Source organism: Odocoileus virginianus, chromosome 16 (assembly GCF_023699985.2).
Source record: "Odocoileus virginianus isolate 20LAN1187 ecotype Illinois chromosome 16, Ovbor_1.2, whole genome shotgun sequence".
Taxonomy (NCBI): domain Eukaryota; kingdom Metazoa; phylum Chordata; class Mammalia; order Artiodactyla; family Cervidae; genus Odocoileus; species Odocoileus virginianus.
Genome location: NC_069689.1, coordinates 30,619,465 through 30,646,601, shown reverse-complemented (window position 1 = coordinate 30,646,601; position 27,137 = coordinate 30,619,465). Strand labels below are relative to the sequence as shown.

The 27,137-nt window shown below is 40.6% G+C and overlaps 1 non-coding gene across 1 annotated transcript; it reads right to left on the bottom strand.

The window, feature by feature from the left end:
- Nucleotides 1–10,089: 10,089 nt before the first annotated feature.
- LOC139038884 (U6 spliceosomal RNA) lies at nucleotides 10,090–10,196 on the bottom strand. The gene has a single exon (XR_011492016.1). It is a non-coding gene; the product is annotated as a U6 spliceosomal RNA (small nuclear RNA).
- Between the last annotated feature and the right edge of the window lie 16,941 nt (nucleotides 10,197–27,137).

Below are 27,137 nucleotides of genomic sequence, written 5' to 3'. Positions count from 1 at the left end.
TACTGTGGACACTGACAAGGTTCGTCTCCAATGGGGGCCTCTTCTAGGACCTTCTCATTTCATTTCAGAATCATTCCTTAGGGGGAAAAAAAGAAAAAAGAGCTTCCTAGGAGCAAGGAGTCACTCAGTCCGCCTCCTGACTACAGACCCCTGGCAGAAGAAATCACCAAGGCCAGTAAACTGATAGTTTAGAAGTGCAGCTACTGTTAGAGATGGATGGTGCTGATGGTTGTACAAGAATGCGAATGTACTGATGCCACTGGCCTATACACTTTAATAGGGCTAAGATGATTATATATATTTTACCACAATTTTTTTTTTTTTGGTTCCAAGGTTTGTTTTGTTTTGTTTTTGGATTTGTTGTTATTTTGCTATATATTAGGTCCTCATTCATGATCCATCTTAAACATAGCAGTGTGTGCAGGTCAGTCCCAAACTCCCAGATTCTCCCTCTCTTGCCCCCAGGCCCAGCCACCATTTTTCAAAGTGAAAAAAAATTTAAAAATAAACTGAATGCAACACATTTTTTTTAAAAAAGGAAGTACACCTAAGTCCCAGGTGGTCTAATGATCACTGATTTAGTATTATTCAATTTTCAATTGAAATATAGTTGTTATACAATAACATAAAAGTTACAGGTATACAATAGTGAGTCACAATTTTTAAAGGTTATAGCTATAAAATATTGGCTATATTCCCCGTGTTGTACAATATATCCTTGTGGCTTGTTTTATACATTATAGTTTGTATTTCTGAATCCCCATCCCTATATTGTCCCTCCCTCCTTCCTTCTCCCCACTAGATTGTTCCCTATATCTGGGAGTCTGTTTCTTTTTTGTTATATTCACTAGTTTCTGTTTCTTTTTTGCTATATTCACTAGTTTGTCAAATTGTTTAGATTCCACATATAAGTGATACCACACAGTTTTGAGGCTTCCCAGGTGGCGCAGTGGTCAAGGATCCGTCTGTCAATGCAAGAGATGCAAGAGACTGGCGTTTGGTCCCTGGGTCAGGAAGATCCCCTGAAGGAGGAAATGGCAACCCACTCCAGTATTCTTGCCTAGAAAATTCCATGAACAGAGGAGCCTGGTGGGCTACAGTCCATGGGGTCACAAAAGAGTCGGACACGATTGAGCACACACACACATACATGCATATAGTATTTGTCTTTCTCTGTCTGACTCAAAGTATTATTATGTTTAAAGAGAATCTCGTAGCACAGAAAGCTAACCAGTAGTGACGGTTTGTAAAAATAAAAAGTAGGAAAATACATGCTCCTATAATCAAAAATGCCCTTAAATTAAAAACCAACACACTCTGTCTGGTGTATGAGTATCTTCTATGAGTACGATTTTCCAAAGAATGTCACAAAGCTTTTCTTTCAGAAACCGGTTCTTCCACAATTGCAACTTGAAGAACATTCAGATCACAGGAGTGGCCTATAAGGGTTTCCAGTTCTAACAGTAACATGTTCAACAGGCTACTTTCACGGTACCTCTCTGAAAATGAAGACACAGTCTCCCATTACATAAGTGGAAAATATTATTTGCATTGGCAGATGGTAAAGTTAAGGCTTGGAAAATCTCAAAGACTGCACTGAAATCATCCCATGAGAAGAGAACTTCAGATTCTAGATCCTGAACTCCAGGCTCAGAGGCCATGCTTTCCCTGCCTTCTGGCTTGAGATCATTTAAGAAACAGAGGTCGCTCATTGTTAATTATAATAAGAAACTTCAATAACTGTTCAGCCACATAAACACCTACTCTCTTGAAGCGTGCCTATTAACGCACTCTTTGCCAGGAGACTCCAACACAAGAAGCCCCAAACTGGGGAAAAGCTCCAAATGAAGCTTACCTTTAGGAAAGGGAAAAGGCATGATTTATTGCTCACACTTGTCAGTTTCACCCACAAAGAGTACTGAGTGACCCGTAGAAGGTCTTAGGGGCAGGGCAGGGGAACAGCTCCAGCACAGGTCAGGTTCTAACATGTCAGGACCAAGCAGCAGAGCACATGGGTCAGGAGCAATCTTGGAGGCAGAAAGCCCAAAGGCAAGCCCAAGAAAGAGAACGGATTACGACCATCTCTCAAGCAGCTACCCATAGAAAGAGTTTTTATCCTGATACCAAACCAAGATGGACCAAGAAAAGAGAGAGAAACGCAATGCGCACAGTTCCCTGCCATGCTACCTACAAAGATGTCTGCATCTGCCCTGGATTTCACAACTTCCCTACAGTCTCTGCAGAAAAAAAAAACAAAACATAAACCTCTTCCCACAAAGGATAATAATTTCCTTTGAGTTCTGGTTCCCACCTTCCCTTCCTCCTCAAAGGCATGCACCAGCTGTTTATCATCTCTGTTTCTTTCACCTTTCCCTTTCTATTGCCACATTTCTTTCACCACCATGATTCTAAAGGTTTGTGGCTCAAAAGGCTGTTTCTTTGAGAAGCGGGTAAGTTCTGCATGTCATTCCTAAGGAGCTGATAGATCCCTAGGCTCACTGAGCTCTTCCGTTTCCTAAGAGACGGAAGTCTCTTCCATCTCAGACCTTAGCTGCTCATGGACACCTCTCCTTCTTTTCCAAGCAAGCTTCTAGCATACACACCTCTCCACTCCCTATCTCCTATTTCCTCCTCTATCCACTGCCTTCACCCCACCAAAACTAATCCTGTAATGTGCGTGCGTAAGCGCTCCGTTGTGTCCGACTCTTTTACTACCCCATGGGCTGTAGCCCGCCAGGCTCCTCTCTCCATGGGATTTCCCAGGCAAGAATACTGGAGTGAGTTGCCATTTCCAACTCCAGGGGATTTTCCCAACCCGGGGATCGAACCCACGTCTTCTGTGTCTCCTGCATTGCAGAAGGACTCTTTACTGCTGAGCCATAGGAAAGGCCAATCCTGTTGAAGTTACCACTGACATTTCAAATGCCAAACTCAGTGGATACACTTTTCTCTCTCATTTGACTTCCTGCTGTATCTCACAGTGACCCATCCCAACTAGACTAAAACTTCCTCAAATGTCTTGACGTCACAGCAATAAAGCCCTCACAGAGTCTGATAAACAAGTTTTCCTTCCCTAGGAAATGTTCAAACCACCCTCCTGGGCCCCAGCTCCCATGTTTTTGTACTTACATGCCTCCACCTCCCCACAGTGGTCAATCAACCCAGAGATGGGCCTCACCAAGCAGTACCTATCAGTGATTTCCCTGAGAATTTTTCAATAGAGAAGGAAAACAAAAAATGTCTCAGATCTCCCACAATGTTTGGTAACACATTCCAAATACATGCTCATACCTACATGCCTGACTCCCTTGTATCTTTAAAATACATTTCCAATTTTCCTCCCACCATTTTGCACTAGGTTTCTGTCACCTGTCACCCCAAAAGGGTTCTAACCAATCTAAACATTCTCTTATCTCTAATCCACCTTCCCAGTCTCTGACTGTTCCTTTCAGTCTTCTCAGCAGGCAACTCTTTCTGTCCATCCCTCAAATATGGCCTTATCTATCACAATTCTAGGGGACAATGAATGGTGAGACAGAAACATAACTGTTATCAGTGAACCAGATTGACCCAAGTAAGGCTTTGAATTTCACTGAACCCCACCAGGACTCACTCAGAACAAGCTATTTGCAGAACAGGTTTCTATGGGAAAACAGAATCAAGAAAAAAAATTGAAATTAACAGCTGCAAAGTTGATTTAGTAAAGTATCAGTCACTCAGTTTTGTTCAGCGCTTTGTGACCCCGTGGACTGCAGCCTTCCAGGCTCCTCTGTCCATGGAATTCTCCAGGCACAAATACTGGAGTAGGTTGCTATTTTCTTCTCCAGGGGACCTTCCCAACCGAGGAAGTTCTTCAAACCAGGTCACTTCTTCAAACCAGGTTTCCTTCATTGGATGCAGATTTTTTTTTTTTTTTTTACCATCCAAGCCACCAGGGAAGCCTGCAAAGTTGACTTCAGTTCAGTTCAGTTGCTCAGTCGTGTCCGACTCTTTGTGACCCCATGAATCACAGCATGCCAGGCCTCCCTGTCCATCACAAACTCCCAGAGTTTACTCAAACTCATTGACCATCGAGTTGGTGGTGCCATCCAGCCATCTCATCTTCTGTCGTCCCCTTCTCCTCCTGCCCCCAATCCCTGCCAGCATCAGGGTCTTTTCCAATGAGTCAACTCTTCGCATGAAGTGGCCAAAGTATTGGAGTTTCAGCTTCAGCATCAGTCCTTCCAATGAACACCCAGGACTGATCTCCTTTAGGATGGACTTGTTGGATCTCCTTGCAGTCCAAGGGACTCTCGAGAGTCTTCTCTAACCCCACAGTTCAAAAGTATCAATTCTTTGGTGCTCAGCTTTCTTCACCATCCAACTCTCACATCCATATGTGACCACTGGAAAAACCATAGCCTTGACTAGACAGACCTTTGTTGGCAAAGTAATGTCTCTGCTTTTTAATATGCTATCTAGGTTGGTCATAACTTTCCTTCCAAGGAGTAAGTGTCTTTCAATTTCATGGCTGCAATCACCATCTGCAGTGATGTTGGAGCCAAAAAAAATAAAGTCTGACACTGTTTCTACTGTTTCCCCATCTATTTCCCATGAAGTGATGGGACCAGATGCCATGATCTTAGTTTTCTGAATGTTGACCTTTAAGCCAACTTTTTCACTCTCCTCTTTCACTTAGGCTAGGCTATATTTTAAAGATCAGAGACGCAGAATATGTATCACTTTGTAGAAAAGACCGGGATATATATGTGTATCTGTGTGTGTGTGTGTGTGTGTGTGTGTGTGTGTATCAGTTCAGTTGCTCAGTCATGTCCAACTCTTTGCGACCCCATGGACTGCAGCACACCAGGCTTCCCTATCCATCACCAGTTCCTGGAGCCTACTCAAACTCATGTCCAATGCAACAGTGATGCCATCCAACCACCTCATCCTCTGTCATTCCCTTCTCCTCCTGCCTTCAATCTTTCCCAGCATCAGGGTCTTTTCAAATGTGTCAGTTCTTCGCATCACATGCCAAAGTATTGGAGTTTCAGCTTCAGCATCACTCCCTCCAATGACTATTCAGGACTGATTTCCTTTAGGATGGACTGGTTGGATCTCCTTGCAGTCCAAGGGACTCTCAAGAGTCTTCTCCAACACCACACTTCAAAAGCATCAATTCTTCAGTGCTCAGCTTTATTTATAGTCCAACTCTCACATCCATACATGACTACTGGAAAAACCATAGCTTTGACTAGATGGGCCTTTGTTGGCAAAGTAATGTCTCTGCTTTTTAATATGCTGTCTAGGTTTGTCATAACTTTTCTTCCAAGGAGCAAGCATCTTTTAATTTCATGAATGCAGTCACCATCTTAAGTGATTTTGGAGCCCAAGAAAACAAAGTCTCTCACTGTTTCCATTGTTTCCCCGTCTATTTGCCATGAAGGGATGGGACCAGATGCCATGATCTTAGTTTTCTGACTATTAAGTTTTGAGCCAACTTTTTCACTCTCCTCTTTCACTTTCATCAAGAGGCTCCTCAGTTCTTCTTCGCTTTCTGCCATAAGGGTGGTGTCATCTGCATAACTGAGGTTATTGATATTTCTCCCAGCAATCTTGATTCCAGCTTGTGCTTCATCCAGCCTGGCATTTCACATGATGTACTCTGCACATAAGTTAAATAAGCAGGGTGACAATATACAGCCTTGACGTACTCCTTTTCCTATTAGGAACCAGTCTGTTGTTCCATGTCCTGTTCTAACTGTTGCTTATTGACCTGCATACAGGTTTCTCAGGAGGCAGGTAAAGTAGTCTGGTATTCCCACCTCTTGAAGAATTTTCCACAGTTTGTTGTGACCCACACAGTCAAAGGTTTTGGTGTAGTCAATAAAACAGAAGTAGATGTTTTTCTGGAATTCTCTCACTTTTTCAATGATCCAGCAGATGTTGGCAATTTGATCTCTGGTTCCTCTGCCTTTTCTAAATCCAGCTTGAATATCTGGAAGTTCACAGTTCACATACTGTTGAAGCCTGGCTTGGAGAATTTTGAGCATTACTTTGCTAGTGTGTGAGATGAGTGCAGTTGTTCAGTAGTTTGAATATTCTTTGGCATTGCCTTTCTTTGGGATTGGAATATATATATATATATATATATATATATATATGATCCAAATATGCATATTTGTCAGATCCAATAATTTAGGCTGCTGCTGCTGCTGCTAAGTCGCTTCAGTCGTGTCCAACTCTGTGCGACCACATAGACGGCAGCCCACCAGGCTCCCCCGAACCTTGGATTCTCCAGGCAAGAATATTGGAGTGGGGTGCCATTGCCTTCTCCAATAACTTAGGCAGTTTCTGATAAAATGATAGTCAAAAATCTAATCATACACAAGGTCTGTTCCTGACATTAGAACCCCTCTGCCATGATGCAGTGGGAGGTACAAACATCACTTACTGATGAGCTAGTGGACATAGCTGACCTAAATCTCACCATGGTCCAGAATGTGTAGTGTCCCATAGAACAACTGGCTTGGACCCTCAAAGCCCTCAATGTCATGGAGACCAGAGGGAGGTGGAGGGAGAAGAAGGGAGACTTTCTAGTCTGAGGCAACAGAAAGGTAATAGTCAAGTACAAAGCATGAAACTTGAGTGGAGCCTAGCTTTTAAAAAACTTCTTGGGAGGCGAGAGGGGGGATCGGGATGGAGAACACATGTAAATCCATGACTGATTCATGTCAATGTATGGAGAAAAAAAAAAAAAGAAATTCTATCATCTTAATACACTCAAAAAAATAAATAAATAAATAATAAAAAACTTCTTAAAAGAACAGTTATAGGAATTTGAGTATAGCCGAGATTTGGAATGTTTTTGAAATAATAAATTGAAGTGTAAAAACAATGTAATAGATAAAATAGATAGATAAATAGATAAAATAAAATAGATAACTAAGAAGGACCTATTGTATAATATAGGAAGCTCTACTCAATAATCTGTAATTAACTATATGGGGAAAGAATCTTAAAAAAGAGTTGATACACGTATGCATATGTGCTAAGTAGCTTCAGTAGTGTTCAACCCTGTGTGACCCCTTGGACCATAGCCCACCAGGTTCCTCTGTCCATGGGATTCTCCAGGCAAGAATACTGGAGTGGGTTGCCCTCCTGCAGGAGATCTTCCCAACTCAGGAATCAAATCGAGTCTCATGTCTCCTGCATTGGCAGACAGGTTCTTTAACACTAGCACCACCTAAGAAGCCCTGATATATGTATGTGTGTAACTGACTCACTTTGATGTACACCTGAAACTAACACAACACTGTAAACCAACTTTACTCCAATAAAAATTAAAACAAAACAAAACTTCACAATAGCATCATTGTCTAGGAAGATCTTCTTGCCCTTGAGAGAAGCTGAAATACTTAAGAGTTGAACTCACCTAGTATCTATCGCCTGGAGCTCCTTCCTTATCCCTCTTGTCTTCTGACTCTTCTAACTCAAGCCTACTCATGCTCAGCTGCTCTGCTCACACTTACGTGCCACACCTATGGACAAGCAGAACGCCCTGATCAGTGTTTCCAGCTTGGAACTCTCTTCTTGGTTCCAGAACTGTGCAGCTCCCTTTTCACTCAACACTCACACCTAAATGTTCCAGCAGCTCCTCACACTCACGTTATTCAAAGTCAAACACATCTTTCCCCTTTTCAATGCCTGCCACCCTTCCCCTACCCCAAAAAAAACTCTTCTGCTTTTTCTGTCTTCGCTATCTTAGTATGTCAACTTAGTAACGTCAAGTTGACCAAGCCAGAAACTTCCCTCTTTCTTTCCCCAACACCAAATCTTATGTACTTCATCAGTCTCTCTTCTCCATCTCCTCCCCACTGCACTATTCTTGCTGTCTTTGTCTCCCAAACTAAACATTATTGTCTCCCAAACCAAAGCATCCCCATTGGGCTTCCTTGTCTCCAGTCTTCCTGCCATCTATTTTCCACTGTTCCATCAAGAGTAGATTTGTAGATTTTTCTAACATACAGGGAACTATATTCAATATTTTATAATAACCTATATGGGAAAAGAATCTGAAAAAGAAAAAATAATAGTGATTTAGATATATATATATATATATATATATATCACTTTGCTGTACCCCTGAAACTAACACAACACTGTAAATCAAATGTACTTCAATTTTTAAAAATCCATCAGTACACTGCTCAAAATTCTTCACTGGTTCCTTAGTGCCTCCAAGATGAAATCTAATAAACTTCTCTTGCATGACATTTGAGGTCTTTGATGACCTTTGTTCCCACCTTCCTTCCAAGGCTCGTCTCCTACTAAGCAGCCCACTGTTGCAATCAGTTCCTCAAATATGTTATGCTCCTGTGGTCACTCTGAGCATCCCTTATCCTCCAGAGCTGCCGGGCATTTACACATGCCATCCTCTGAGCTTGGATGCTACGCTCTGCAACCTCTGGACCAACCCCCCTCCGCACTGCCTAGAAACAATCCTACTGGAGAAGATAGGTGTGTGAGAATGCTGCCCAGGCCAACTTCTGAGCTCCATTTCCCCTAGGGCCCCATTGACACCGACACACAACCATTTTAAAGCAATTTAGCTCACTACATTACGTTATTTGTTTATGTAATTGGTTTCCCTCAGACGGAAGATTCTTAATAACATGGAACTTTATTTTTAGTTTGTTTTTTTAAGGAACTAGTCCATTCCTATAGCTGGCAGACACTCAACAATTATTGATTTTAAAAAACTGACAAGGGGTGGGAGGGATGAATAGGTGGAGCCCAGTGAATTTTTAGAGAGGTGAAAGTGCTCTGTATGATACAATGGATACATGCCCTTAGACATGTATCCAAACCCAAACAACGTACAAAAGCAAGGGTTAACATAAGCAACAGATCCTGAGTGATGATGACGTGTCAATGGAGGTTCATCAGTCGTACCAAATGTACCACTCAGCTGCGAGATATTGATAAAACAGAGTAGGCTGTATGTGTGTAGGAGCAGGGGGAATGTGAGGAAACTGTACCTTCCATTCAATTTTGCTGTGAACCTAAAACTGCTCATAAAAATTCTATGAAAAAATATATACACAGAGAGAGAAAAAGAGAATCACCTTTGAGGGAGAAAGCACAGAAACAGAGAAAGAGATGAGAAATCAAATCCCAGAGGAGAACATACAAATCCCAGGATGGACCAGTGGAAAGCAGCTATTCAGTGCCGAAATGAAAAAAGAAATGGACAGCCAGAGAAGACCGTTGAGAAGAATTTGCTTAAAAACTAATTTAGATGAATACCCATGGAAGTAGTACTAACGAAAGAGCAGGAAGATTTTAAGGGGAAATTAGAAATTCAGCCTCCTGCCTTCAACTGTAAGGGACAAGAAACTAGTCAAGTGGTAGAGATGAGAGATAAGCCAGGATTGAAGTTAACAATTTGAAAGTCCCTTGCACAGACATAGCAGAATAATTATTTAAACTGTGAAGGCAGTATTTTAGGTCTAAAATGTCACCACCATCAAGTGTAAGTTTTATTGTAGTCTGTTAGGGAAGGGTTCTCTGGAGATTATGAATAACTGCTCCTTGAAACGGAAACTCTGCAAAAACAATTGACATTTCTATAATCCTTGAGGAATAAGACTTAGAGGGAAAATGACTATGCAGGTGACTCTCTGAACATCAGTGTCTGAATAGCTAATATTCATCCTTGCTTTATGTCAGCCTCATTAATCAGCTTCTATTAAAGATAATACCATACATGTAATTATATGGCATAGCATTATGCTAAATATTTAAGGCTTTCATACTGCACCATCTCTTAGATGTGGTGATATATCTCCCTGATTTGAATGTGTCAATTTTTCATAGATTTCATCTATATTCATGGCTCAAGGCCCTTTAGCAAATTAATAACCAAAAGAGAATGGACTCCTCTATTTATAAGTCTATAGTCGATTGCTTAGCATACTTCTCCACGCTTGCTTTATCTCTCAAAGTCCTATTGGGGGCTTTCTAAAAACTATGCCTACCCTTTGCTTTCTTTTTTTTTTCCATTTATTTTTATTAGTTGGAGGCTAATTACTTTACATCATTACAGTAAAAAATATGGAACGCTTCACGAATTTGCGTGTCATCCTTGCGCAGGGGCCATGCTAATCTTCTCTGTATCGTTCCAATTTTAGTATATGTGCTGCCGAAGCGAGCACTACCCTTTGCTTTCTAATTGTCCTAGTTCCCACATTAGATTTGTTTCCTAAATCTAATCACATGTAATTTCAAAATTGCATCACTCTTGTAAACTGAGTCATCAAAACAGATTATAAAGGCAATGAGAATATACTCTAAGTCAGATTAAACCAAACCCACAACCTTGCAGTAAAATCTCATTCATCTGCTTATTCTGCATTTTAAAAAAAAAAAGTTTCTAAGTGCTAACATGGTGTTTCATTCATTACTCCTTAGGAAAAACCTTACAAAAAACAGTCAGCACTTTTCTAATTATATAATCAGGAAAACAGAAGACGAGAAACATTGGCCAAATTTCCATGACAAATAGCTGAATGGGGATTAAAATTCTGTGTTCACAGGCAGTTTCTCCCGCATACTTTTTTTGGTAAAAATTCTGTTTTCAGGTACCTGGCCTCCCCAAGGTTATTCACATCAATCATTAACCACCATTAAATCAATAAACTCCTGCTGCTTCCACCCTAAGCCCAACACACCCTTGGGAGAAGCAGCATTGTCAGAATTCAGTGCCTGACTCAACTCTAAAAAAGGCTGCCTCTCTGCTAAGGGTCCCCTCCTTAGGAATTCCCAAAGTTCATTTCTTTTACCCCATCTTTTAAGTCAGACAAGCCCAAACATGCTCCTCCAATTTGATGAGAATCTATCCAGCTGACTTCATTTGTTGTAATAAAGAAAAAGCAGAAACTTTGTTCTATCCAAGTAGGTAATACCGTCCTGGACTCTGGGGCAAACCCTGTGGCTTTTGATAATTCATGTCCTAATGCAGTACACTCTGCCTTGGTATGTGGTATTGATGAAAAAAGGCTAGATTATTTCTTCATCGGTGGCTTTAGAACAAGGTGCTTGTTAAAATGCAGAGTCCTAGGTTCCAAGCTACCAAATCAGACTTTAGGGATGACAATGCTTCCAACAGCACTGCAACTAGAGAAAACCTGGGTGCAGCAAAGAAGACCCAGAGTATCCATAAATAAATAAATAAAAATTAAACCAACAGCACTGTGATTCTTCTGCAATCGCAAGGAGGAAAGCCTTAGGCAGGACTAGGGTTTCTTACACTAGACTGCATGCTTCTGAGAATAGGAAGCAAATTTTATTCATCCTCACAGCCCTAGTATCCAGCTGAGGTGCTTAACAATGTTCCGTGATTGAACACATAAGAACTGTGTTAACTGGGTGTGCAATATAAATGTCCAAAATCTTTTGTTAGAATTGGCTCCTGCATAGTTACTTAGGGAACAGTGTAAATACCTATAAACCCTTGGTACTGATGTTTAGCTTTGTCCTACTCCTGGTCTGCAGAGTGCAGGATTGAATGAGCCAAAGGCAGGACCTCTGCAAAGCTCACATGTAGACTTTCTCTGGGAAAGATTGAGGGCAGGAAGAGAAGGGGGTGACAGAGGATGAGATGGTTGGATGGCATCACCGACTCAATGGACATGAGTTTAAACAAACTCCAGGAGATAGAGGACAGGGAAGCCTGGAGTGCTGCAATCCATGGAATCACAAAGAGTCAGACACAACTGAGTGAGTGACCAAAAACAGACCTCCACAGCAGCCTAAGACCCAGAGAGTCTCCAGTCACTCAGAACATTTAAATCCCTTGGTCATTTTAGACAAAAATTCTAGTCTGGTCAAAAAGCCGATCTCCAAACTCTCAGTTAAATCTTCTCTCTTCCTCCAGTTGGGACCTACCTTTGCTGGGCAAACTGCTGAGAATGGGGTGCATGGGCCACCCACTTCAGTGCCTCCTCTGCCATGCCTTCTGCAGCCTCTGGATCCCCTGGGGGCCAGGAGAGCAAAAAGGTGGGGATGGTGAAATCTTCTTCCACTGCTGGACTTGTAATCCAAAATCAGGCCTTGGCACAGCAGACACACAATTACCAACACTTCCTCCTCACAGGGGAAACTTCCTCCTCACTGAGGACCTGATGTAGTCGCCATTCAGATGGTACCAGTCCAAGCTGGTACTGCTTGCCACAGAACAGAGTTGTTGGGGCAAGAAACAGCCACTTTATTCTGAAAGCCATCAGACCAAGAAGATGGTGAACTTGTGCCCCCAAAGAATCAGTGTGGCCTTGAGTTAGAATTCAGGCTTTTTTTTTTTTAAACCCAGGCTTCTTTTATACTAAAAGGGCCGGATGTAAAGTCAAGCATTTCCTGTTTCCAATCTGTGTTATTTCTTCCTGCCTCCAATTGTCCACAGGTGGGCCTGATCAGGCCCTCCAGTGGGTTAAACAAAGGTATTTTAGCTTAATGCTCATTGCCTGGGAGGCAGGGTTCCCAGAGATGGGCCATTGTGTATAATTTAATCTGAAAGGTAACACCCCTTTAGTGATTGACTTGTAATAGAATACAAAAGTTCTTCCCTGCTCTTGTGAGAAAGAAACAGGCCTCAGTCCTTCCAGCTGGAACTCTGAAGGTCCCAAGATTTGGCTTGCTACCTGGGGGACCTCTCGCCCCCATCCCCGAGGAACATACACTGACAAGCCTCTCTCCAAAGGAGTCTCACTGTCCACCCCGAAGGCATTGCCCCTCCTCTTCCCCTCACCTGGAGCACACGAGGGCAAATACTGTCCACACCAGTTCCACAGTCTCTTAGCATGTCCCACACAGGTGATCCAACATCTCACAAGGAAGAATTAATGGGAACATCTGTCACCAGACGTAGTGTCTGGGGAGACAGCTAACATCTAGTTACATTAGTCAGCCTCTTAGTTACAAGTGAAGAGACTCACTCAATTCATCTTAATTAATGGAGGTTTGGGATAAAATACTGGTGGAAATAAGGAACGCTGATATAGCACGGCAGCCCAAGGGCAGCCCTTGGCGCAGAGGACTAGGGTGCAGTTCAGAGTGCGGAACGGGTCTAATGACCGGAAGTCTGAACTGCCTCTCTGCTCCGGCTGCCCTTTCTCCTGCTTTCACCTGCGTGCCAGCTCCCACTCCCAGCCTTGTTCCCTGGAACACAGTAAGACGCAAACAGGTGGGGGTTCTGTTGTCAAACACATCTAGGGAACACTGAGTTGGAAGGAGGAAACAGAACAGGCTCTATCTTGAAAGCAGGACTCCATCTTGGGCCACACTGTGGACTTTGAGCTCTATGCCCAGTATCTATGGAAACAACAAACCAACTGGAAAACCAGGCCTCCGGAAGGAAGAGCCCCAGGGCACTCCATCCCCTAAAAGAACACCCTAACTATCTGTGTAACCGAATAGAATCATACATTCTATTATGCTTATTGGGGCATGACCACAAGCCTATTGATAATTGTCCACTGTTAACTACCTAGGTTTAAGGCATATGAATCATGGGTTAACTTTGATTGTCTCTTTCTTTTTCCTTTGTTCAGACTAGTTTCAGGGAATTTGGGGAGGTGAGTTTGGGCATGTATGCTTAGGGTATATAAGGTTTTCACAAAACCTGGTCGGGGTCCTTGGCTAAGAGGAGGCTCTCCCTTGGCCCTGCCAGTGTAGTAAACTGCACTCCACTATCTGCATTGTCCTTCCGAGTGAATTTGTTTCCCAGAACACGTGGCTACAACAAGTTAAGAGTGTTTAGACAAGTTTATTCCTGTGGGATCTTCAGAATCCTTAAAATGCTAATGCACCCTGTGACTTTCTAAGAGAGGATATGGATGTGGTGTTTCCCAAACGCTCTGGCCTGGGAAACCTCATTCAAGGAACACCTGTTCCCATGTTCAGGCACTACGTGCCTTTTCTCTGCCTCCTGACTTCAGCTTACTCATGGCTTTGAGGCCCCATGGCATCTGCAGACTGCCCTCTCAATGTATTCTCAGCTCCTGCTCCCTCAACCAACAGACTCTCTCTATATCTTGATCCTTTGCCTTAAAGCCAAAGAAATGGCTTACTGCAGTGTCACTCACTGCCATCAGGCCAGCAAGGGCAATCTAGACAGGTCCTTGGTATTGAGCCATCTTACTCCATGGGGTCGCAAAGAGTCAGACACAACTCAGTGACTGAACACAACAATAGGCCATGGATTAATCTGCCTCCTGACCCACGTTGGTCTGGTTGCTCACCCTGATGAGGAGGGTGGAACAATATATGGCCCCGCACCCCGTGAAGGGGACAACACCAATACTGAACTATAAACACCACAGTCTCTGTAAGCCCTTTCCGACAGCCAGCCACTAATTGAAGGAGTATAACTGGGAGACTCAAGTCAAATAAATATTTTTCAGGAGCCTTGAGAGTACCACCCTCCCCACACCCCAGCCTAGTGAAGTATGCTGAGATCAAGATTAAATCAGGCTAGATATATGAAAAAACAGAAGAATGACAAGGTCTTACTGTATAGCACAGGAAACTACATTCAATATACTTATGATAAACCATAATGGAAAAGATTATGAAAAAGAATATATAGGTATATTTTTATATGAATAATTGACTTATTTTGCTATACCTCAGAAATTAAAACAACAGTATAAATCAACTATAATTATTTTTTTTTTAAAGGCAAAGAGAATATACAAGTAGAGAAGCTATGTCTGTGGAGAATTCAGGTTCAGTTCAGTTCAGTCACTCAGTCGTGTCTGACTCTTTGCGACCCCATGAATCACAGCACGCCAGGCCTCCCTGTCCATCATCAACTCCCGGAGCTTACTCAAACTCATGTCCATTGAGTCAGTGATGCCGTCCAGCCATCTGGTGCTCTGTCATCCCCTTCTCCTCCCACCCCCAATCCCTCCCAGCATCAGGGTCTTTTCTAATGAGTCAACTCTTCGCATGACGTGGCCAAAGTATTGGAGTTTCAGCTTCAGCATCAGTCCTTCCAATGAACACCCAGGACTGATCTCCTTTAGGATGGACTGGTTGGATCTCCTTGCAGTCCAAGGGACTCTCATGAGTCTTCTCCAACACCACACTTCAAAAGCATCAATTTTTCAGGGCTCAGCTTTCTTCACAGTCCAACTCTCATATCCATACATGACCACTGGAAAATTAGGATCCTCCAAATCTTGATTTCAAAAAATAAAAGAGATGAAACCAAGCTCCATATTAATGCCTCTAAGTATCCTCACTGAATAGGTGAGCCATATTTTAAGTACAGAGCATTTTAACTGTGTGTCTGTGTGTAAATGCTCACACTTTATAAGAGATAGAGGACATTTTAAATATTGTTGTTTTGGTCGCTAAGTTGTATCTGAATCTTTGAAACCCCACAGACTGTAGACCAACAAGCTCCTCTGTTTGTGGGATTCTCCAGGCGAGAATAGTGAAGTGATAAAGAAAAAAAAAAAAAATAGTGAAGTGGATTGCCATTTCCTTCTCCAGGGTTTCTTCCTGACCCAAAGATTGAATGAACCGTGTCTCCTGCATTTGTAGGCGGATTTGACCCTTGGTCTGGGAACTAGATCCCACATGCCACAGCTAAAAAAGATTCTGCATGTCTCAACAAAAATCAAAGATCTTGTGTGCTGTATCTAAGACCAGAAACAGTTAAACAATTTTTTTTAAATGGGTAAATTGTTTCAATGCTTTTGATTACTGCTTACCCATACACTTAATATCTTTAACAGCTAGTGGCAAACCCATTGTAAATGATTTTTTACTTTTAACAATACAAAGTAAAAGAATGGATGCAAAATGCTTTATAGGCTTCTGATTTTAGACGCTTGGCCACACTGAATTGAAAATGTCTGAAGGTGGATTTTGGTCTCCCTGGCATGAGGTCATGCAGCCCTCTTCCGGTTAAATAACTTGGCCCTCCTCATTTCACCTCAGCAGTCACATTCAGCCCATATGAGGAAGGTACTGGTTCATTAACCTCATTCCACTGAATGGATCATAAAAATGCAACTTCAACATTATAAAAACATTAAGTCGGCCAATGAGACCAAAGGTCAATTTAAAAAATCATGCACTCTTCCGGTCACTCCTTCATAGGGCCATCTGTGAGCTGTAATTAACATGCAATGTCAAGACAGAGGACTCCCCACCCAGGAGGTAGTGAAGTACAAAGTGCATGGGCCTGAATTCAGACAGATTAGCTCCATGACTTTGAGCCAGAGTATTAAATTTCTAAGCATCAGCTTCCTCTCGTCCATAAAATAGTGAGTGTCATGTGCAATGTTCTGAGAGGGCTATATACATAAGAGTACCTGCTCTGTATATACAACACTGTAGTTGTCCAATAAACAGTGATGGTGGCTGCCGTAGAGGTGATGATAGCAGTAGAGATATCTCTTTGGTTGCCTTTTTTTTTATCTCCCCAATATGACTTTCCACATTTAAATGCAGTTTGCAGTTTTTCTTCTCTGAGCTCAGAGATGCTAGTCCCAGCAGAGCTGTGCCCTCTCCTCAGAGGTCTGAGCTCCACTCCACAGGTCCCTCCTCCAAGTGTCTATATTTCAGTAATCCCAGTCTTTGCTCCGCAAACCCTGTGAGTGGTCATTGCTTCCTATAATTGTTATATCTGTGATGCCTTGGTGTCTTTTCTTGTCTTTTTGATTACTTAATTAAACTCTATCTAGTTAACAGTCTATATATTAAGTTCTCATTGTCCAAACAGTTGTATTGGCTTATGACTCAACTGGACAATAATGATACAAGTTGGGGTTTTTGGTTTGTTTCGTTTTTCTTATCTAATTGTTTTGCCACAATGCACAGCATGTGGGATCTGAGTTCCCTGACCAAAAATCAAACCCATGCCCTCTGCATTGGAAGCACAGCCTTAACCACTGGACCACCAGGGAAGTCCCAAGGTGTTTTTAATGTAAATATAGAATTGGCTTAGATCCCTATATCTTATGGGATCAGTGAGTCGTTTTTGCCTGGGTAGTCCCAGTTTCTGAGCATCTGGCCCTTCATGTGATTGTGTAACCCAGCCCCTAAACACTTGTCTACCTTGATATAAACAGGTCACCAAGGCCACCTGCACAAATTCTTTCCAGAATCTGAAGCCCGCAGCTGGCCCCATTCAGGGAGAGCCCAGAGAAATGGCCCAAGGCAATAGGACATGCACCTGGGTTTTATGTGGCCTCTTGCCTTCCTGAACTTAGTGGGGAAGAAAGAGGAGAGTCCCTCGGCCAAAGGGCAAGGGTTTATAGAGCAAGGTTCCATCCATACCAACAGCAGAGAAGGAGGATGGCAACATCCCAGTGGACCATGGATACTAGACCAAGCCTGGTTATTTGATATCCTGCCTTTCTGCCTAGGGACCCTCCCCTTCCTTCTTTCCCCAGTGAGTCTAGCAAGGCAAGAGGCAACAGAAAAGACTGCTTGTGTTTTACTTGTACCCTATGTACTTCTATCTTATCAAAAAGGCACTTTCATTTGGAGAAAAAAAAAACTAATCTGTTTCCAGTTCCACCTCGAGCCGACCAACTAGTTCTGAACTAGTCAGACACGAATGGTGACTAGAATACAGCGCCCATCCTCAAGGAGCCTCAGTCCACTGGGAAGACAGACCACAGTTTTGTAAAGAGAATACAGGTTCAGATGCATGAAGTGGAGACCCAAAACTGCAGTGAGTTAAATAAGTTTATTTCTCCTCGTGCAACACCCCCGATATAAGTGGAGAGCTGGCAGAACTGCTTTATTCCATGAGTTGTCCAGAGACCATGGCTCTTTCTATCTTGTTGCACCACCATTCTTTGAGGGGTGCCACTGTCCACAAGCTCTAAGGTGACCTGCTCTGTCATGTTCACGTTCCACTTAGCACAGTAAAAAAAGGGAAAAAGAAAGGGTACGCCCTTCTTTCTGGAAGCCACACACATCACTTTCCCTCACATCCTAACTGGCCAGAATAGAATCATAGGGCCACACCTAGCTGCAAAGGATGCAGGAAAATACAGCCTTTATTCTCAAGACAACCACACACTCAGCTAAAAATTAAAAATTCTATCTGTATGTTAGAAAGAGGAAAAAGGATATTGAGGGGAACTAGCAGTCTGTATGATAACAGACAATTATAATAATGTGGAAGGTCCAGTGCAGTGAGGAAAAGGCCTGAGAAAGCATAAAGGAGTCATTTTCCTATACCCAAGAAATGCTTAACATACTTTGATTTAATAAATCTGGATAAACATAAAGAGGAGTTCAGATGTAAACTGAACTGAAATCAAGTACCACCAAGCAAAAGCCAGTGGAAAAAATACATAAAATGTTTAATCATGGCAGGGCTGGACATCAAGATATAAGATTTCTTCTTGCCCCGGCTTTCTCATTTTAATAGTAAATCCAGTATTACCCAGAATTCAATACTTTGAAGGACATACCAGCAGGCTTTTACTTCAGACAACTAGAGTACAAACAGCTTGACTCTGAGGGTTCCTCAAACTCGTACATGATAACATCTTTAAATGAGGGCTCTCCAGATTATCACATCCTCATTTCTGCTAATGATTAACGTATCCTTCAATCCTGGGACAAACAGAAAATTAGTATTGGTTTCTCCTAACACAGTTTGCCTAGGATTTTCTTCAAGGATGTTTGAAGGACAATCACTTGAAGTATTCAAGAGAGGCATCAATAACAGATATTTCTTTCTCTCTCAAATTCTTTAAAAAGGAAAGGAAATCAAGTGTTTTGGCTAAGGATAGAACTGATCTGCTACTAAATTTATAGAGGAAAACTCCTCTTGGCCAACTCAAGCTCCTTGAATCAAAAGGGAAGTGCAAGGCCACTGTTTTTGTAGATAACAAATTGGTTCAGTTAAGGAAAGACTGTAGATCTGACAAGGGAAAAATGGCATGCTCAAGAGAAGATGAATTTTTACCATATTTCATTATAGAAAACCACAATGAAAGAAAAATGACTTCATCAATCCCATTCTAGGAGCCCTGGTGATGCTAAGGATAAAAGAAGAAAGCCTCTGGAACTGGCTTCCTGTCACACAAGTTGCATCCATCAATTCAGGGCAGCTTCAGAGAGGCATATGCAATCACTGCTGACAGTGGATAAATCACAATTATCAAGACCTTATTAGCTATTGCCCTAGAGTTAAAGAGGGTCATTTACCTCTATCGGGTAGCAATCGATTGCTTTGTATGGGCTACAACTTATAAGGCCAAGGTCAAGGTATGGTGATGGAAAATTAGGTTAGATATCATAAATCCTCAGCACCAATCCTTTTATCTGAACTAGAGTGCTATAAACTATTAACCCTGAAAGACAGGTTTGTGGGAAATATAACAGAATCCAAAATCATAGTGAACTTTCTGATGGATAATACAGTATACCAGAAAAACCTAGAAAGATTGACCTTTCTTCACTTGATGAGAAGAAAAGAAAATTGAATTCACCCTGCCTTGATGCACATGGTTAATTCTTCAGACCAGCAAGTACTCATCAAAAAGAGGAGGAAGAAGGAAGGTAGACACTTCATAGAAAGAATATCCTCTTATTTCCCATCTTCTTCCCTTCCTGCTATAATCCGAGAGAACCCATGCTCTAAATGAATGGCTCACAAACAGCAGATAACTTGAGGTTGGCACTGACCAAAGTGAGGAGACAATTCTGTTACAAAGTCTTTTATCTCTATAATTAATTACCAAGAGGAAAACTACCAAAAAAATTAACAGCAACAAAATATAATTCTCAACTGCCCAAATAAAAGCTGTAACTTTTTAGAACTGTTAGAAAATAATAACAGTCAGTAAACCAAGGTAAAATGTACATGGTATTACTTCACCCATTCATCCAACATTTCTGAATGACTGAAAAAATTCCAATTTAAAAGTTGGGAAAAAATCTTGTCATAGTTGGTACTAAAGTAAAAGTGGCTGTGACTTAATTATTAAAATAATTTTATGTGCTCCTGTATTTCTGTTTTTCCTATAGTTACTTGCCTTTTTACTAGCATAATAAGTGGTTTCCATTTTTATGTATATTGAAATTGTTATACCTAGAATTGTACCAAATAGAAATGTTTATAAATCAGTATTTTCATACTGATCACAACAAATATTCAATTAGTGAATCTACCTGTGTCCTTTTTGGCAAATTTAAATAACTTTTAAGACAATAAGACACAAAGGCAAAAATTATCATCTTCTTTGATGACAGTTTTCAACATGGTTGAATCAAGCAAGAAAAAAAAGTGAATCCATTTTCTAAACTTTTACATAGCTAAAAAAATATAAGGTTTTATTGAGTTCATGAGAAATGACAGATATTTTTCAAATGAATCTTGTTTAGAAATGTCAGAAGGTAGAGACTGTTCTTAAAAGCAATGGACAATGAGAATGAATCTGATAAATTCTCCAAGCTCAGAAACAGGAAACAAAAAAATGTAAATCCAAAGTTGTCTCTGGATTCTCAGCTAGCTGAACAAACCTTGACACTCTATCAAATTTTGCTTAAATTAAAAATGAATTTTTCTATAGATTTCTATAGAGGTAAAAGCAGGAAGCTTCAGAAACACATGAGCATGAAAACTTTCAAGGGTTAAACGTTATTACTTTGCAATCACCCACTGATTTCTCCCACTATTGTTGGACACTACTATCTCCTAAAATGATCCACTGGAAATGCTAGATTTATCATCAACTACTACATCTCAGAGTCTCACTAGCCTATACATGGTTCTAATTACTCAGTGACAATTCATGTTTGCTCTAGTAATCTTTTCAGTTTTAAGTATAATTTTTGACAAGAATCTTGTATTTTAAAATACTGGGATCCTCCACTATCGTGTTGAATTAAAAATAAAACCCTGACTGTACTGCTAACTGTAATAAATTTTAGAAGATTTAGGGAAGGTATAAAAGCTTTCTAGATTTACTTACATTTTTACATTAAGCTGAGGATTTAGTGAAAACAGGAAAACTGTCCTGGAAATGTAGTTTCTTCTGCTTGCTAAAACATAACTGGTAAATAATAATAAAGTGAGCTTTTTTCTTTCCAGGCTCCTAACTAAAAGACCGATGTTTCAGGGAAGTCTTCTCAAAAAATTAGTATGAGAGATGGCAGGAGTGGAAGGCAAATTTCCAGCAACCCAAAAGGTGGGCAGCTTGTCTGTAAAGCAACGAGAGGTATCTAATAGCTCCAAAAGCTGATAGGTAAGCTGTGAAGCCCCAGAAAATCCCTGGAGTCTCACCAGGACTCAGATACATACAGGCCTTGCTAGAGAGAAAGTCAAGATCCCAGTCTCAAAGCATCTGAGGCCAGTGGTGAACTAATCCATTGGTTGCAAAATAAAGTGCACACCCAGCTCAATGAGAGATTAGATCGACTCACCCACTCTAGTAGCCTGGTATTTACCTTTCTGAAGGTGAATAGCATTTAGTATTTAAAAACTAAAATATTTAGTTCAATATTTTCTACTATTCTTTCACATTAAACATCCAGAATGCAATTTAAAAAATCACAAGATATACCAAAACACAAGAAAATGTGACCCACTATCATAAAATAGTCAGAAAAAGATCCCAGCCTGACCCACGTGTTGAAATGATCAAACTAGAATTTTTAAAGTAAGCATGGTAAAAATGCTGAAGTACCTGGTAGAAAAGAGGAAAACATGTTTGAAAAGATGAAGACTTCAACAGAAATATGGAAACTTTTTTTTTAAAGAATCTAATGGAAATGCTAGAAATGAAAAATATGCTATCTGACGTAAGTAATTCATTAGGTGGGTGTAACCACAGATCAAAATAGAGGAGAGTATCACAGAGCCAAGTTTAGACCAGTATTAAGTATCCAAACTGAAATGCAGAGGGGGAAAAAGAATGAGAGGAAAAAAGTAAATAACAGAACTGATCTATGGGGAAATATGAAATGGTCTAACACTAACGCAATCAGAGTCCTAGAAAAGAGGAGGGAGAAAGTGAAGTAGAAGAAATATTTGAAGACAGGCTGACCAAGAACTTCCCCAAATTGATAAAAGACAACAATTCAAATATTTAAGACTCTCAATGAATTCCAAGCAGAGTAACCACAAAGAACTGATCTAGTCATACCAAAATCAAACTTCCAAAAGTCAAAAATAAAAAGTACGTCTTAAAAAGAGCAGTCAGAGGAGCAGAAAAGAGGGAAATACATTATATACAAGCAGGAAAGGATACATGTAAAGGCTGATTTCTCCCCAGAAATAATTTATCAGAAGACAATGGAGAAATTTCTCTAAAGTAATAAAAGAAAAATAAATGTCAACCTAGAACACTGAATTCAGTGAAAATATCTTTCAAAAATGAAGACGAAATAAAGATATTCTTAGACAAAAGCTGAGAGAATACATTTCCACAATCTTTACTTTGAAAAAGGTGTAAGGCTAAAAGGAAATAAAACTGACAGAACTCTAGTACTGTAGGAAAAAATGAGCAAAAGAAAGGATAAATTATCTGAGTAAATGCTTTAAATGTTTTAATTCCTTTATTTTATATATTTTCTTTTCAAATTTCTGTAAAAGGCCATCAATTTTTAAAGGAAAAATTAAGAAGTTGAGAAGCTTAGCGCATATATAGTAGCAAAATATAAGCAATGAGAACAAAAACAGTAGAGGAGGCCAATGGAACTGCGTTGTTGGAATATCCTTACACTGTTCGTGAACTAATCTGATATTCTTTGAAGGTAAATTATGATAAATAAATATGCATGTAATATTTATCTCTGGACTTCCCTGGGGGTCCAGTAGTTAAGAATCCACCTGCCAATGCAAGGGACATGGGTTCGAGCCCTCATCTGAGAAGATTCCACATGCCAAGGGGCAACTAAGCCCAAGAGCTGCAGCTGAGCCTACGCGCTGCAACTATTGAAGCTCACGTGCCTAGAGACTGCTCTGAGCAACCGAAGCCAGCGCGATGAGAAGGCCAAGAACCGCAGCTAGAGAGTGTGGCTCCTGCTCACTGCAACTAGAGGAAGCCCATGCACAGCAACAAAGACCCAGCATAGCCAAAAATTGATTAACTAAAAAAAACTTACACCTACAACAGGTCATTACATAAAAGTTTTGCCTTAAGTTAAATCTGATTTTCCAATAGAAACAATGGCATTAAAGAGGATGTTTTCCTATCTAAGGACTCAAATTCAAAGTCTCCCTCTGCTGCTCCTTACTGAGTAGCAATGCCCCAAATTGGCAATGAATGCACAGCCGGAGAGGTTTCTCCCAGAGTCCTTCCATCCTCACTGCTCCCCTCCACTGACCTAACACGGCACCCCACCACCAGGTCAAAGCCTCTGATGACACTCCCCCAACCACTTCTCTTCATCCCTCTTCTCCCACAATCCAAGGCTCTCCTGCCTATTGTTTTGCTGCAAAAACTTCTTTTGCACTTCTCAACTTTTGTACTTGTGCCCAGATGGGATGATTCTGTAGATCTATTTTGCAACTTTGTGATATGTTTTTTTTTTTTTTAACTTACAATGTATTCTGGACATTTTGCTAAGTCATTTCAGAGAGTTAGCTCATTCTTTTCAATAACTGTGTGGCCTTTTGCTGCATAGATGTACTATAATTTATCTCTCAATCCCTACTGATGAACACTTCTAATTTTTTAATATTAAAAACAATGCTATAATTCACACACTGCTAGTAGGGGTATAAATTAGCACAGCAGCATGGATAAACAAATTGTAGTATATATGCATAAACTGGAATAATATAGTGAAAATAAATGAATCACAGTTATATGTAGAAGCAGGAATAATTATGCAAACAGAAGCAAAAGAAGCAAGATATGCAAGAATGCATAAAGCATTTTCCATTTATATAAATTTCAAAATTTGGCAAAACTAAACTATATTACATTACAGATGCATACACAGGTGGCAAAATTTTAAAGGAAAAAAATTACTATCTAAAAGTCAAGATAGTGATTACTTACGGAGTTCTACTGTCCAATGAAAATATAACATGAGCCATGAAAACAAGCCATAAATGCAATGTTAAATTTTCTAGGAGTCACATTAAACAAAGGGAAAAAAAAGAGGTGAAATTAACACATTTTAATTTAACCCAATACATTCAAAATATTGTCATTTCAATATGTAATCAATATTTAAAATTACTAATGAAGTACTTTACACTTTTTTTATACTAAGTCTTCACAATCCAGTGTGAATTTTATACTTATAGCACATCTGAATTCCACCCACGTTTCAAGCGCTTATCAGCCATGTGTGGCTGGTGGCTACCCTATTAGACAACTCAGTTCTAACAGATATAAGAGTCAAGAAAGAAGCTATCTCTATTGGAAAGAAGTAGGATTGTAATTGGGAAGGACACCTGGGCTTCTGGGGAACTGTCATTATTATCTTTTTTGACATGAATGTGGGTTACATAAGTGTTTGCTTCATAATTATTCATTAAACCATACACCGGGTGGGGGGGGTGTCTAAGTTCCCCCACCAGGGATCAGACCCATGCCTCCTGCAGTGGAAACATGGAACCTTAACTATTGGACCACCAGGCAAGTCCCCCCCTTTTTTTAATGAGCTTTCTTTTAACATGTTCTGTTTCACTAAAAAAAAAAAAGTTTTAAAAATACTGAATGTATATTCTTATAACTCATTGTTATAAATATGAGCAAGTCTTTCTGAAGGATAAATTTATAGATGTATAATACCAGATCAAATGCTACAAACATTAAAACATTGAATAGTACTAAATTACCTTCCAAATGCTTGTATGAATTCTCACTCCAATAACAAGGAGTGAAAACTCCCATTTCTCCACATACTTATGGGTTTGATCAATTTTAGGACATTTTGACAGGTATGTGTAAGAAGATATTTGAAGAGTTAGGGTCACTCAGTGACTACTTCAAGAACTTACAAAGTATTCCATTCAGTACAAGTCTCCTCTCACACGTGCAGGCACCAACCATCAGCCTGTTGGAAAAGATGGGACACTTGTGTTCTTCGGTTAGCATTGCCTTGCACCAGCAATTTTACCCTGCAGCTAGGTAATATTTGAAATGGCCTTTCCTTGAAAGTACACACACCAACCTTCACTCTGACTGAACATTAGCATTTGATGGTTTGCCTCAGGGCTGTTCATTCTGTCAAGCTTTGACTTGAGTGGTGGCCAAAAGCAAAGACCTCAAAGCCAAAGATGACCTTGATTCCACAGAATGAAGACAAAAACAAAAACAAAAAACTTCCATCTTGGCACAAGTCCAAACTTTCTCCTCTAATGGCGTTATAGTCCTGTTTCATTTTATATGACATTTTTAAATGTTTAGAACATATGTTTGGGACTCCTGTAATAAAACTGTCTTCAGAGATGAATTATCAGCCACATAAGAAAAATGAGTCCTATTACTCTATAATCACAAAATACTACAATACTCCTTTATTTGTCAGGTTGTTCTCTCTCTTTCTCCCCTTCTCTTTCCTCCTTCCCTTTCCTCTTCCTTCTCTCTCCCAGAATTGCTTAGCTGAGTTCTGATCTCTCTTTCCTTGCTCTTCAAAGCCTGAAATTCCCAGAAGCAAGATGCCCCAGAACCAAAAAGTGGGTTGGAGACAAAGTCAGATGTTAACCATAGAAGGACTTACCCAGAGCATTAGCAAGTAGATCTATACAAGAGGGCGTCTATGTTTACTGCTTATTTGCTGGCAGGAGTCAATAAATGGGCACAAATAACTTGGCACCCACGTGAATTAACCAGCAATTAATTCAGACCTGCTTGTACTTGTCTCTAAATTAAGAAAAGGAGACTGTCTGGTACTGTAGAACTATAATTACAGAACAGTATATCAGACTGGCAGGGATTTCCAGGCTCCACTGCAGATCTCCTGAATCAGATATACCATGGATGATCCTCCTGGTTAAGAGTCACTTAAGAGAGGCAGGCACACAGAGGCACACAGAGGTCCAGCCTAGTAGCCCAAGGCATAAATCTACAGACACACACACACACACACACAGGCCCATCACTTTTTATTAGCATCTGACTTTGCCAGTCATTATGCATCTTGCTTTCCTTATCTGTAAGGCAGAGATGATGCCTACCACACAGGGCTAGTTTAAGGATTGTACGTGTAAAGCACTTGTACATAACAGATTCTCAACAATAAATTCTTATGATAGTAATAAGATGACTTTAACAAGATGAGTGGCATCCAACTTTTTTTTTTGAAATTTTTTACACTAAGCTCATATTTGTTATACTTAGGGGAAAAAATAAAGCTACTTCCATTTTTAATGGGTCTTGCTTTTTCAAGAGCATAGGCTTTAAGTATCCATTATAGAATCTGCTATTAAAATTTTAAAGAGGAGGGGAAGTATGGGTCAATTTCAAGGAAGAGGAACTAGGGGAAACAATTTCCATCTCTTCACAACATAACTTTTTTTCATCCCAGGTATATTTACAGATATTGAAACAGAAATGACTGAGACATGCAAGATCTACACTCTAAGTCTTCATAGAGCAGTAGGAAAGCAACAACTCATAATGGAAATCAATGGAATTGTGCTAAGTGACACTGTGTCACAAGGCCCCTCCCTCACCAGGTCTAGAGGGTCAAAGAGGTTTCCTGTGAAAGAGATGCCTGTGCTGCTGGGTAGAAAAGACAAAATCTAGAAGAAGGGTAGGGAAGCCCTTACCAGGCAGATGAAAAAGCCTGGGTAAGTACCCTGTGGTGGAAATATGCACAGGAGAGGGAGGGGTAGTTGGTTGGGAACAATAAGAAGCTTGTGAAGCACAGGGCGGGGGATCATCCAGGCCTTGCAGAAATGTTAAGGATTTGGGACTTGAACCCAAATGCATTAGTAAGTCTTGAGTGGGGGAATTCGCTAGTGGTAGAGTGGCTGGGACTCTGCACTCCCGATGCAGGGACCCAGGTTCAATCCCTGGTCAGGGAACTAAATCACACATGCCACAACTAAAGATCTCACAGGCCACAACAAAGACCGAAGATCCCAAATGCCACAAAAAAGACCTGGTGTGGCCAGATACATAAGTAAAAATAAATGTTTTTTTTTTTAAGTGGGT